General features: G+C 48.3%; 1 non-coding gene and 1 pseudogene across 1 annotated transcript; both read left to right on the plus strand.

The window, feature by feature from the left end:
• Nucleotides 1-9,252: 9,252 nt before the first annotated feature.
• LOC125633161 (U2 spliceosomal RNA) lies at nucleotides 9,253-9,391 on the plus strand (annotated as a pseudogene).
• A 3,633-nt stretch (nucleotides 9,392-13,024) lies between these two features.
• Nucleotides 13,025-13,215, plus strand: LOC125633156 (U2 spliceosomal RNA). The gene has a single exon (XR_007355533.1). It is a non-coding gene; the product is annotated as a U2 spliceosomal RNA (small nuclear RNA).
• The last annotated feature ends 844 nt before the right edge of the window (nucleotides 13,216-14,059 follow it).

Here is a 14,059-nt window from a genome sequence, read left to right on the forward strand (position 1 = left end):
CAAAACAATAGAGGAAAATAAAGCAAATGACAAAAATAAGGAGGAACTAGTTCATATTTTCTTTGTTTATAATATGTGTTTATTTTGTGCATTTGACAGCGCTTTGCATATAGTCACTTCCACTCTTTCCCTGTGTACGGTCAGCCAGTTTCCTCAGTTGTTTGTGGCTCTCTCACACACCAACGGGAGAGAAAAACACTTATAAATGTAAGTTTATAACCCATCAGAACTGGCAAGGGAACACGGGAGCATTTGTAGTATAACCTGACTCAAATTGAAACTCTTGATGTCCCTTAAATGCAAAGCACTTTTATGGGTGTAAATGGCAAGGCAAGCGGGGGATGGTGGAGAGCAGGAGGAAGAATTGTTACTTAACCACTGATCAAGTAATTAGGAATTCTTCTACTGACTGCACATCTCCATTCCACTGTAGGTGTAAGTCACACCAGGGCACAGTTGTTAGCTTTTTCCATTGGTAGTTTCTCTTGGGGCAGCATGAGTGCCCTCTGCTGCCTCCCACATTACGTGCAGACATAAATGGCATAGTCACCACAAACCCTCTCAGTTCCTTCCTACCACCCGTGATGGTTGTTGAAGCTCCCTTTCCTTGTTTCTGCAAGTCTTTTAATCTACTGTGCAAATAGTACCTGTTTTAGTTTCTGTATAGTTAGTGTAGTTTTAAAAAAAATTGTTGTTTGTGTGGCTCTGGTACCCAATGTGAGGAAGGAATGTCATGCAAGATAACTGGATAGCTTGCAACTCCTTGTTAGTTATGTGTAGACTGAGATCTTGGGGAGACCAGAGAAACCGCATCTGTGCAACTGCATCCAACTGTGCTCTCCAAACTCAGGCCCGAGGCATTCATGACTAAGGTGAGAGATCTTGAGGTGGGGTGACGGGAACACCCTTACAGACATTGTCTGGATCAGCCCACCTATCTAGGGAGGATAAGATCCAATTTGGTATGTGCACTAACATGTCTCTATGGGGATTCCTTGATAAATGCACCTTGGCCAACCAGCCTTGTAGCAGTCCGGAATGCAGCCTGGTGTATTGAACTACATAAGTGTATGCTGCTATGTGTCCCAGCAGCCTTATTTAGTTTCTTAAGATGGTGAAGGGTAACCTTTTAAGTCTACAATGATACTTTGCATTGTCTGAAACCTTGGCTGAGATAGGAAGGCTCTGGTCATTGTAAATTCCAAGCCCCCCAAATAAATTCTGTTTTCTGTGCCAGAGGAAGGACTGACTTCTCTGTGTTGATCAGCAGGCTGAGTTTATCAAATGTGGATCAGATTATGTTTATGCTGGATTCACCTAAAATCAGCCTGTCCTCCAGGTAAGGGAAGATGTAGACCCCTAACTTCCAACGGAATGCTGCTACCGCAACCATACACTTAGTAAAAACACATGGGGCAGCAGAGACATCACAGGGGAATCCTTGCACTGATAATGACAAGAGTGGACAGTGAATATTAAAAATTTTCTGTGGCTTTGATTAATTGCCGTGTGAAAGTAGCCATCCTTCAAGTCAAAAGCCCCATACCAGTCCCCTGGCTCCAGGGAAGGAATAATGGAAGCTAGAGTGACCACCCAGAATTCTGATTTTTTTAGGAACTTGTTTAACAACCTTAGATGTAAAATAAGCCTGAAACCCCCTTTTACTTTCAGGATCAGGAAGTATTGGGAGTAAAACCTCTTTTGCCTAAACAAAAGAGGGACCTCCTCTATAGCTACTACAAGAAGAAGCGATTGTATCTCTTGCAGTAACAGTTCTGTGAGAGAGGTCTCTGAAGAAGGATGGAAAAGGAGGAAGGGGTGTGGTAAAAATATATTGGAGTGTGTATCCCACTTCCACCATGCTTAGAACCCACAGACCTGTTGCAAGGTGGGCCCAAGCATGATAGAAGTGAGATAGGAGGTTTGCAAAAACTAGGAAAGAAATAGATGGCACTTTTAGAACTGCTAGTCTGCTCTTGACTAGCCCATCAAAATGAGCTTTCAGAGGATGCCACCTGCCTCGATGAACCAGCATCTGCAGAGGATGATAGTTATTGTCTTTTGTAACCTGTTCTCCTTCCCCTTGGGATATCCTGGTCTCAAGGGGGCAAACCCCTGAAATTGCTGGGACTTGTGAGGACAGAAGGCCTTCTGCTTCACTTTTGGGCAGTGATGAGCTGCCAAAATCTTAACTGGTTCCCTCCTTACCCCACGAGGGGGTCGTGGCCCATCCCCGCCCCCCGGGGACTCCTAGCCCATCCAACACCCCGTGTTCCTTGATGCCCACCCCACCCCCCCCGGACCCCTGCCCCATCCATCCCCCTCCCCTGTCCCCTGACTGCCCCCAGGACTGGGCAGGAGCGTCTCATGGGCCACCGTAGTGGGTGCCCACCCTGCCCCCAAGAGCCAGAGGGACCTGCCAGGGGCCGAGGTGGGGAGTCCCAGCAGTGCTTCCTGGGAGCTGCCCCAGGTAAGCATCCGGCAGATCCCTCTGGCTCCTAGGGGCAGAGGAGCATAGCTGGGGGGGAGCAGTCGCTCCCCCCACTGACCACATCAAAAGTGGTGCCTTAGGCACCGACTCCGTGGGTGCTCCGGGGCTGGAGCACTGCCCGGCCCTAGCTCACCTCACCTCACCTCCACTCCGCCTCCTCCCCTGAACACGCCCTGCTCTGCTCCTCCCCCTCCCCCGGCTTCCTGCGAATCAGCTGTTCACACAGGAAGCCTGGGAGGGCTGAGAAGCAGGCGGCGGCTTCGCACTCAGGCCGAGGGTGGCGGAGGTGAGCTGGGGCAGGGAGCGATTCCCCTGTGCGCCCTCCCCGCCCGAGTTACCTGCTGCGGCGCGGTCAGCCCTCCTCGTGCCCCCCCGCCCCAGCTCACCTCCGCTCCACCTCCGCCTCCCTGGGCCTAAGCGTGAAGCCACCACCTGCTTCTCAGCTCTCCCAGGCTTCCCGCATGAACAGCTGAGTCGTGGGAAGCCCGGGGGGGGGGGGGGAAGGGGGGCATTCAGGGGAGGAGGCAGAACGGAGGTGAGCTGGGGCCGGGCACGGGGAGCTGCCGGTGGCTGCTTTGCACCCATCAAATTTTCCCTGTGGGTGTTTCAGCCCCGGAGCACCCACGGAGTCGGCGCCTAAGGCGCCACTTTTGACTGGTTGTTAAATTTAGAAGCCCTTTCAGAACCAGTTGTCCCACAAGGAGTCCTTGTGGGACAACTGGTTCTGAAAGGGCTTCTAAATTTAACAACCAGCTCTAGCGAACTGGTGCAAACTGGCTCCAGCTCACCACTGCTTTTGAGGTGTAAATGCTTAGGGGTTTTAGGATTGCTCTAGAGTCCTTGGCACTACGCAGGGTCTCTTCCATTTTTGCCAAAAAGAGCAATGACCCTTCAAAGGGGAGGTCTGATGGTTGAACCTCTGGCAGGAGGCCAGAAGATTGTAATCATGATGAGCACCTCATAGTGGTGACAGAGGCCATGCCACTTGCTGCATTATCTGCTGCCTCCGGACCAGTACGCAGATCCATTCTGGCAACCAACTTGCCTTCCAAGATCAATGTCTGAAACTCCTGTTTTGCATAATGTGGAAATTTGTCTTTGAACTTTGAAACTGTCTCCCACAGGGTGAAATTGTAGCACCTGACCAAAGTTTGTTGGTTTGCATACAAAGTTGTAACTGGAGTAAAGCTTCCTCAAATAAGTCTAGCTTTTTTGCCTCTGTTCTTTGGGGTTGATGCCTGGTGCCAATGTGTCTGTCTGTCTGTCTCTCTCATTGGCTGCCAACATACACTACTAGGGAGCCCAGAGGGGGATGATTACAGAGATGCTTGAATCTCTGAGAGAAAACGTAGAACCTCCTCTCTAGCGTTTTTGCAACAGATGGCAGGGAAGCTGCCAAAGAACCTTGGTAAGCCCCAAGATAGCCTTATTAATAGTTAGAGCTATCCTAGCTGGGGCTGCTGATGACAAGATGTCTACATGTCTGTAGGACTTTTCCTGGATTGCTTCTGGGTGGATGTAGGGCCAAAGCCATCCTCCTCAACAATTCCTGATGAGTCTTGAAATCATCAGGAGGCAGAGAGAGAGGATCTATCACAATTGCCTAATCAGAGAAAAAGGAAAAGATTGCCAATGGTGCTGGGGACTGGTCCAGTTCCTGCTCTTCTCCTGGGTGCTTGTGAGAGGAGTCCTGAATCTGCTCCGTGCCAGGCTCGGTACCAACTGTAGGATGTTTGCAGCCTTGATGCTCCTGATGGCCAGTAGGTGGAGTCGGATGAGGGGATGCTCTTGCCAGAGGGGGAAATTCCAATGGGTTCCAAAAGGCCACTGATACAGCCCATCTCCAATTTCTCAGTATGCCCCCTGTTGACACCGATGCTGAAACCAGGATGGACAAGAAGTATATTGCAGATGGTGAAAACAACGAGGTTGGGACACAGAGGAACCCACTTCACAATCTGAAGAAGAAGAATCCTCTTCTTGCAGGGATAGTAGGGATGTATCTCTCTCTACCAGTGAGGTATGTTCAGACTCTAAAGAAAGGGTCGCTGAGTAGATCATCTGTGGCTTTTCCCTAGACAGTACCATATTAATTGGTACACTAAATAGCTGATTCTGATGGACCTGCACAGTGTGGCGAAGTCACTAATTTTGGTACGTAGACACCAGGCAAGACTCTTAAATTGCTAATGATGGCAGTTCTGTGAGATTTAACAAGTTTCTTGCAGCCTCAAATGCCTCAGAAGTAGATGGTATTGGGAAAGCATTCTATGATACTGGGGCGTGAGGCAATGCCAATAATGGTAGACTCCCAACACACCTCCACTTGGGACTGCTTTGAGTCACCTGCACTATGCAATCACTTGAAGAAGAAATGATTACTAACCTTTCCATAACTCTTGTTCTTCAAGATGTGTTGCATATTTCTATTACACAACCTGCACTCCTTCCTCTCTCTATGGGAGTCTTTCTGTAGGAAGGAACTGAGAGAGGTTGGAGCAGGCTCTGCCCTCTATGCCTACATGCAGTGTGCAAGGCAGCAGAGAGCACTTGTGCTGACCTGACAGATACTACTAAGGGGAAAAAACTCTGAGAACTGGGCATGAGCATGTACGCACATCTACAGTGGAATGGACATGTGCAACACATCTCGAATAACAACAGTTATGGAAAGGTTAGTAACTGTTTAATCTAGGAAGGTAAGGCTCAAATTTAAAGAGCTTAGAGAGTCATTTAATAAGTGAATGAAAGTGCAGAGATGCAAGTGAGCTGTCCTGATGCTGAATTGTGATGTCATAACAGTACCTTAATATCTCAGACATAACACCACCACCTGACACCCGCCTCTCCCCCCAACCAATTATCCTCTTCTTTGGCTACTGGGAAGAAGACAAATTTCAGTCATGCCTTTTCTTTCCTTGTGCAGGGGGGGCGGAGAGTGAATATTTTGTACTGTGTCAAGTGTGTCGGGCAGTAGGGGGTGCATTCGACTCCACCAAACATCCAAGAAAAGCAAAACGACTGCTGTGTTGATCAACCCCCCTGTTCTCTGATGGCCTCTCTTCCTCTGAGCAGCAAGGGTTGGGAGAGGTGGTGACTGAGTAACACTGGTGAAAGTGAGGGTTAGTTAAGTGAGGTGATGTTTAATTCTGTTTTACACATTCAATTTAAACTTTATTACAGAGAACTTTTCTAGATTTAGTACAAATGGATGGTAGGGAAGCTCTTATGCACTTGGATTCCAAGTGTACCGTTACATCACTTAAATGGTGATTTACCCCCAAAATCACAAAATATTCAAGTGAGGCTTATTTTTGTATTACAGATTAGGGTTAAACATTGCTATAGAAAAATGTCCTGGCTATAACTGTTTCTCTCCTGGGTTTCTTGTAGCATGCAGAGGTAATTCTTCATCTGCTAGTTCATAAGTGTCCTCTAGATGGCACTGAAGGATTTTGTTTCCTTTTGTAGGCGCTGCATTTAGCCGGTGATCTACAGCACCAGAGTTAGGGACATATCATTGTCTACTGTCTCAATAGAAGAATTGGCCAGCTTTCTTTATTTTTAACAATTTATCAGGTCAATATATATTGCTGTCCAAACATGGAATATATACTCACCTTTCTGTTTAATGAAAGGGCCACGGGGGAGAGAGGGCAGAGAGCTCCTCTTCCTTCCTGCAAACATGAGCCTGATGTGTTTCTCAGGTAGTGGGGCTGCAGCTGGCCTTTCAAATATCTGGTCAGTGAAGATTATGTGAGTTAGCAGCTTCTTGTCTGAAAACGAAGAAGGCAGTGACTCTTGAATAGCAGATGTGGGAGAATTTTGCATTGTAGCTTGAAATGCCCCCAAACTAGGGCGATCATATTTCCCAAAGGGAAAATAGGACACCCCCAGCTGCTTGCCAAAACAACCCTCCCGCCCCTCCCCCCAGGGCTCTTGCTGGTCGCTGGAACCCTGCCTGCCCCCTACATGCTGGAATGCTGCTTCCACCCACCTCCGCAAGGGACTGTCATCTCTGCTTGCCCCCTGCGTACGTTCCTCCATGCCGGACCCCACTTCTTTGACAAAAGTGGGCATTTGTCCCATTTGCTCTCGCCAACTGATCAAGTGAGCAAGAGCAAATGGGACAAATGTCCACTTTTGGGGGGGGGAGTCATTGGGACAGTCAGGACAGGGCTTAAAAAAGGGGCTGTCCTGGTGAAAACGGGACATATGGTCACCTCATCCCAAACCTGTTCAAGTGAATGATGATCTGTGAAATTTAAGGATACTTGAGAGTTATGGGGAAAGTGTGGAGAGATTGATGGGGTTGGTTAGGCATGATATGAAAGTGAGAGGGAACGGAGAAGTTCTTGTGGACAAGGGGAAAGGTGCGGTGAGGAAGTTAGCGAAACTAAGAAGGATGGAATGAGAGTGAAGCTTTTGGAGGAAAAAGAGGCAAGATGAAAATGGAGCAAAAGAAAGGGAAAGAAGGAAGAAGAAAAGTAAGGAATCATCGGCATTAAACTACAAATAGTTCACCTAAGTGTTTTAGTAAAATACGTGACTGATAGTAGCTACATGCAAACCCACATGTGTGCACTTATTAAAAAAGAAAGATAGTTACACACTGTTTGAGCTTGTGTTAGGTGGTGGGGTTTTTCTTGCACTATTTGTGTTCATCTCCTTCTCTGGATACTTTCCTAACCATCCCCCTACAGGGTTAACTTCTCTGCTTGGCGTTGGAGGATGCTTCTAAAGGGCAGTTTTTGTTGTTTTTGTTTTGATTTTTTTCAGGTAGGAGAATGCAAATTACTGTTTAGTAGGCCGGTCAAACAGTATTGCCATTCCACTGCTGCTAGACCAGTCCTGAAGAAAGCCCAGTGGAAGACTGAAGGCAGTTTGGAGACAGGATGTTTTGATTAAAATTAACAAAAACACTTGGAAAAAGGAGCATGCTTCTTTCGAGGAGAGGGTTGATGAGGAAAGTAATTTAGTAATGGGTCTTTTGGCTCAAGAAGCTTGAAAATCATTGATCTAACTTGAGAAAAAAATTCTTTATCATTTGTGGTTAGAATTACATTTCTCTATGCCTTTTTTATTTCTGCTAACTCCTCTTTGAGATAATGCTAACCAAAATGACCTTTGTCCCTGAGCAGATGCTTTCAACGAAATGTTTCCAATGTTGCCCGATTTTGCTAAACATCCCAGGGCCAGATTTAGGGCAGGTGACCCAAGTGACTGCCTGGGGTGCCGGGCTTGGGGTGCTGTTCTTGTTGTTAGTGAAAAAAGGGAAATGTATCGTCTTCTATGACAGGGATAAATGATGCATGCACATTGTGTATCAAAGTTGAGAAATGGGCTACAAATGCAATAAAAAATAAGGTATTCAAAAGTTTAACAAATGGAGACTGGGGGTGACAAAGATGCGCCTCACCTGGGACACCATTTGGTCTAGGGCCAGCACTGATTGCTCCTTTGATTTTGGAGACGTGTAAACTACTAATTAGATGTTAGAAGGCTGTGACAGTCTTAGGCCTAGTAACCTTTTAAGTGGGTCAAAAATTGGTCAACTTTGCCACTCTTATCACAGCAAAATGAAAGTAACCAAACCCCCTGCTATGTATGCTTACTACTAAAAAAGTGCAGATGTACTATGGCATTGGTGCGTGTGTCCGATTAAAATGTTGGTTTGTAGTAAAACTTCTCTCTTAGTACATGGGGGAAAAAATGCTTCCGCATCTATTAGCAGTCACTGAGCAATGCCTGGAATAGCACTGTTGCCAATGCGCAATGCTGCCAGCATCCATTAATTGTGTCTCTAATTTCTACTGCAGTGTGTAGAACACATTTTCCTATGCTTATCTAAATGCTGTTTTAGTACCGTACATACTGTACTGGCAGTGCCAAATGCTGCTAATTTATCATTAAGTAATACAGTATTTATCAGTAATGTTTGCAATTAGAGCACGCATAGCAGAGTCCAAGTGGTTCAGCGAAAGGGTTTAATGGTTCATGACTAAAAAACAGCAGTCTGGACCCAGTAGTTTCTAGAGGGGAGATTTCTCTTCTGGAATTCAAATTACTTTTAAGCACTTTATGGGGTGGGGGTGAGGAGAGTGGAACAAAGAGCAAATTATGTGCATGTTCATATTCAGCTTTTCTCTCAGGAATGGCTTCTCTGACACTGAGGAGCAGACTGGGCTCAGATGCTGTGGCATGCCATGCTTAGTGCTTCTCTAGCAGCCACATCAGCTGCTGGAAAAAATGTAGGATTTCATTAAAAAAAAAAAAAAGTTTCAAGTCTTGTAGATTGCATTGCTGATATTCTGAGTAAGAACTGATGCAATGCTGTCCTATGGCAGGTATAAAGAAACTGCCCCTATTGACCTAAATGTGTTGACCCCAATACCCAATAATGACTGTTTAAATGTCAAAACTATTTAATTGCTGATTACTTTGGTAAAAACATTCTGCAGTTGTGCATGGGGCTTGATATTGAAGTTGGGTTCTCAAACTGGGGGTTATGATTACCCTCTCTTTCTTTATGGCTCAATGGAATGAAATCCTGGGCCTTTTTTCTGTTGGAACATGGGGTCTTGGTTTGAAAAAGGTATTTCCCTCAAACTTGATTCCTGACTGATACTCACATGAAACGATCAGTAAGAAGATATTGTAGTTGTCATTCTGTCTGGAGTGGTTCACAACCATGAGTGCCTACCTCAGGGCAGACTATTAAAAATAGGGAAGACACTCCAAACTGGTGGTGCATTCTGTAATTAGATTTCTCGGCTCTATGAGCTAAGATCAAGTGTACAATCTGTTCTTGTCAGTTTATTCTCTTTTGATGAACACTTGAAACACCTGCTCTGAAGATGGATTCTCTTGCTGCCATTTTTGAAAAATCCAGCACGTCCCCGTCCCCAGAAGGATCAGCGCCCCACGGCACATAGCTGCTTGGGATCCTGTCACCAGAAGAGCCTCGGACTGACCTGCGAACTCCAACCACCGGAGGAGCCAGAGCCATGCCTCGGACCACCCTACAAACTCCAGACGTCACTGGAGGAACCAGCCCCGCCACGACACCAAAGCACCAGGCCTTCATCACCAGATGGACCAGCACGGCCCCCAAGTCCATTCTGCGGGACGCTGCCTACGGGAGATCTCACGCTCCAGCAGCAACCGCCTAGGCAGCAGCCGCTCATAGAAGGACTGGCGGTGTCCCAGCAACCCCCGAGCCGGACTGCATCTCTCCGACCACCAGCAACTCCACCATCCTGCCAGAGATTCCTCTCCAGCACCCAACCACAGGGAATCCTGACCCACAAGATAGACGGCGGGCCAACCATGCAGCAGGCTCAAAGCCTGCACCAGACGAGGTCGAGGACCCTGAGGACCAGCGGCCAATGGTGAGGGCTACCACTCCGTGGCAGACTGCCTGGATCGAGGAGCTACAAGTGGCAGCTTCCTCTGATGACTTCGACCTCCTCATAGACAGGCTCACCCAAGAACTGTCTGAGGAAATCACTCCCAGGAGGAGTTGGAACCAGGAGAATGCCCTGCCTGCCCACAGAATGCCTGCTCCAAACCACACCACCACCACCAGAAGTAGAGATGCCAGCCGGCGCTATGATCCAGCAGCGGCTTCCAGGATCCAAAAGCTGTACCGGGCGAACCACTCCAAGGCCATGAGGGAGATCCTAGACAGGCTCTTGCCCTACTGCACGATCCCGTCTGTGCATTTCTACAGCTACTTCATGGGTGTATTCGCCCGCATAGCCCGGAACGACACGCAGCGCCCAGAGTGCCTCCGCCCCCTGCCCCGTGTTGATGAAGTAGGTGTCCTGGAGACTGACTATACGCCCAAGGAAGTGATGGCCAGACTCTCAAAAATAAAAAACACAGCTCCTGGGAAAGACTACTTCCCCTGCAGCCTTCTGAAAAAGTGAGATCCTGGCTGCCTGGTCCTCACCACGCTCTTCAACCAGTGCAAGCAATTCTGATGGACTCCCAGCTCCTGGAAGAAGGCCATGACAGTGCTGGTGTACAAGGAGGGCGAGCGGGATGACCCCAGCAACTGGAGGCCCATCTCCCTCTGCTCCACGATGTACAAGCTCTATGCCAGTTGCCTGGCATTGAGGATCACGAAGTGATCGGTGAGCGAGGGAGCCATCAACTCCATCCAGAAAGGCTTCATGTCCTGCGAGGGCTTCTATGAACATAACTTCATCCTCCAAACCACCATTGAAATGGCCAGAAGGGCATGGAGGCAGTGCGTGGTAGCGTGGCTCAACCTGGCTAATGCCTTTGGGTCCATGCCCCCCCCAACACATCTTTGCCACGCTCCAGGAGTTTGGGATGCCAGAGAACTTCCTTCGTGTGATCCGAGAGGTGTATAAGGGATGCAGCACCACCATTCGCTCGATTGAAGGGGAGACCACTGAGATCCCGATCCGCAGTAGAGTGTCCCCTCAGCCCCATCATCTTTAACCTCGCCATGGATCCGTTGCTACGAGCGATCTCCAATGGCACAGATGGCTTCAACCTCCATAGTGAGAGGGTGAGTGGAGGCTTACATGGATGACCTGGTCCTGACCATGGATGATCCAGAGAGCTTCCAAGGTATGCTACATGCCACCAGGTGAGCTGCCGACAGGATGGGGCTCCGCTTCAATGCAAAGAAGTGTGCAACTCTCCACATCAACAGCAGCAAAAAGGGACTCAGTGAAGACGATGGGGTTCCAGATCGAGGGCGAGCCCGTCATCCCCCTGGCAGAGGGGCAGGCATACCAGTACCTTGGCACGCCGACAGGTTTCTGTGTCTCGCAGACACCCGAGGACACCATCCAGGAGATCTTGCAGGACGCCGCCAAAATTGACGCCTCCCTGCTAGCACCGTGGCAGAAGATAAATGCCCTGAACACCTTCCTGATCCCCCATATCTTGTTCATCCTAAGGGAATCCGCCGTGGTGAAGGTACCCCTCAACAAGGCAGACAAGATCGTCCGGCAGCTGGTGAAGAAGTGGCTGTTCCTTCCCCAAAGAGCCAGCAACGAGCTGGTCTACATCACCCACAGGCATGGCGGTGCCAATGTCCCCCGCATGGGCGACCTGTGTGACATCGCGGTGATCACCCACTCCTTCCGCCTGCTGATGTGTCCTGACACCATGGTATGGAAAATCACGGCAAACACCCTCCATAACGCAACAAAGAAGCCGATCGGCAGAGCCCCCTCCAACCAAGACATCGCCACCTTCCTGAGGGGTTCCTTAGATGGCGAATTTGGACAGGACGGGCACGACATCGCTTCACTGTGGTCCCATGCTCGCAACGGCACGCGTTGCCTGGGGAAGCGCATTGGCTGCTGCTGGGAGTGGTGCGAGGAGTGCCAGGAGCTGGGAGTCCTGATGCCGCAGATCAGGTCCGACGACAACACAATTGTCACCCCGAGCGCCAGGGGCCTGCTGGAGAGGACCCTGAAGGCAGCCATCCACTCACTGTACATGGAAACCCTGAAGTGTAAACCAGACCAGGGTAAAGCCTTTGACCACTTCCTCGCCAGGGGCAGCTTCACCCGTTTCCCAACTGGCGGTTCGTCCACCATGCCAGGCTCAACTGCGTCCGGCTCAACAGAGCCGTCCACCATGGGAACCGAGACAAGCATTGCAGGAAATGCGGCTACTCCAGCGAGACCCTGTCCCACGTCCTGTGCAGCTGCAAGCCCCATTCCAGAGCCTGGCAGCTGTGCCACAATGCCATCCAGAACTGCCTGGTAAAAGCCATCGCACCGCGCCTGGGGGAGGTCGCCGTGAACTGCGCCATCCCCGGTATTGACAGCCAGTTGCGAACTGACGTGGTAGTCACCAACGAGACTCAGAAAAAGATCATCCTCGCTGATGTCACAATCTCCTTTGAGAACAGGACGCTGGCCTTCTGCAAAGCCCGAGCCCGTAAGCTGGAAAAATACGCCCCCCGGCCGACACCTTGAGAGCGAAGGACTACGAGGTGCAGATGGATGCCCTGATCGTCGGAGCCCTGGGTGCCTGGGACCCCCGCAACAAGCGTGTGCTGCAGACCTGTGGGATCGGTCGACACTACACATGGTTCATGCAGCGCCTCATGATCTCGGACACCATCCGATGGTCCAGGGACATCTACATCAAACACATCACCGGTCACCGACAGTACCAGGTGTGGGCTGGAACGACATCGTGCATCAACTATGAGAAAGGAACTGAGAGACTTTTTCCGTTGGACCATATGAACTGGAACCATAAACTCACTGAACATTAAATCTCACCAAATGAGGGTAAATCCATCCTCATCATCATATCCACTCATTATACTCCACACCTGAACATAGCCATTATATGACTATATACCCTCATATCTCAATGTCTGTACTTTGACCCGTTAACCTTTTACCCCCAATCGGGGATATTGCAGATTATGTATTCCTTACGCCACCCGATCCTAAACCAAACTTCGCACCCCTTGATAATCTGTACATTATTCCCTGATAACCAGAAACTTCTACGCTTAAACTCTGTACCATTTTTTTATTTTAACATTTTAATAAAATTATTAAATCTGTTCTTATCAATTTAATATCTGATATGTCCTTTATTTGAGGATTGTATATTAAATTGATTTTTGGAACGGGGGATGGACTAGGAGCTTGCTCTGTCCACCCCATGCATCGCCCTGGTATTGCACTGCCTCCAGGAATGGAGGGGGAAAAAAAGTGAACTGCTAGATTACAGTTGCAGTCTTACCGTGGAACGGCAAAGAGTCCTGAGGCACCTTACAGACTATCAGATGTATTGGAGCATAAGCTTTTGTGGGTGAATACCCACTTCGTCAGTTGCATGTAGTGGAAATTTCCAGAGGCAGGTATAAGTATGTAAGCAAGAATCAGGCTAGGGATAACGAGGTTAGTTCAATCAGGGAGGATGAGGCCCTCTTCTAGCAGTTGAGGTATGAACACCAAGAGAGGAGAAACTGCTTTTGTAGTTGGCTAGCCATTCCCAGTCTTTGTTTAATCCTGAGCTGATGGTGTCAAATTTGCAAATGAACTGAAGCTCAGCAGTTTCACTTTGAAGTCTGGTCCTGAAGTTTTTTTGCTGCAGGATGGCTACCTTTAAATCTGCTATTGTGTGTCCAGGGAGGTTAAAGTGTTCTCCTACAGGTTTTTGTATATTGCCATTCCTAATATCTGATTTGTGTCCATTTATACTTTTATGTAGGGACTGTCCTGATTCAGGAATGTAGGGACTGTCCTGTGTTTATACATAGTTTTCTTTAAAAGGACCGGAGCTGAGCTGCAGAAGGACACTAATCCTCTTATTCTCATTAGGAGTTGATTTACAAATATTAAAGGATTTTTTTTTTTTTTTGCCTCTAAAGGGCTCCATTGTTCTTCTTTTTGTAATATCAGAGACTTGTACAGAATGGTTTATAGGAGAAGGAGTTTTTGACCTGATGCTTCTCTGCTTTCTATATTGCCACCCAGGCAACCTGGAATTAGTGATATATGGTGATTTACCCCCAAAATCACAAAATATTCAAGTTGCTCCATATCCCAA

The sequence above is a fragment of the Caretta caretta genome, chromosome 2 (assembly GCF_965140235.1).
Source record: "Caretta caretta isolate rCarCar2 chromosome 2, rCarCar1.hap1, whole genome shotgun sequence".
Classification (NCBI taxonomy): domain Eukaryota; kingdom Metazoa; phylum Chordata; order Testudines; family Cheloniidae; genus Caretta; species Caretta caretta.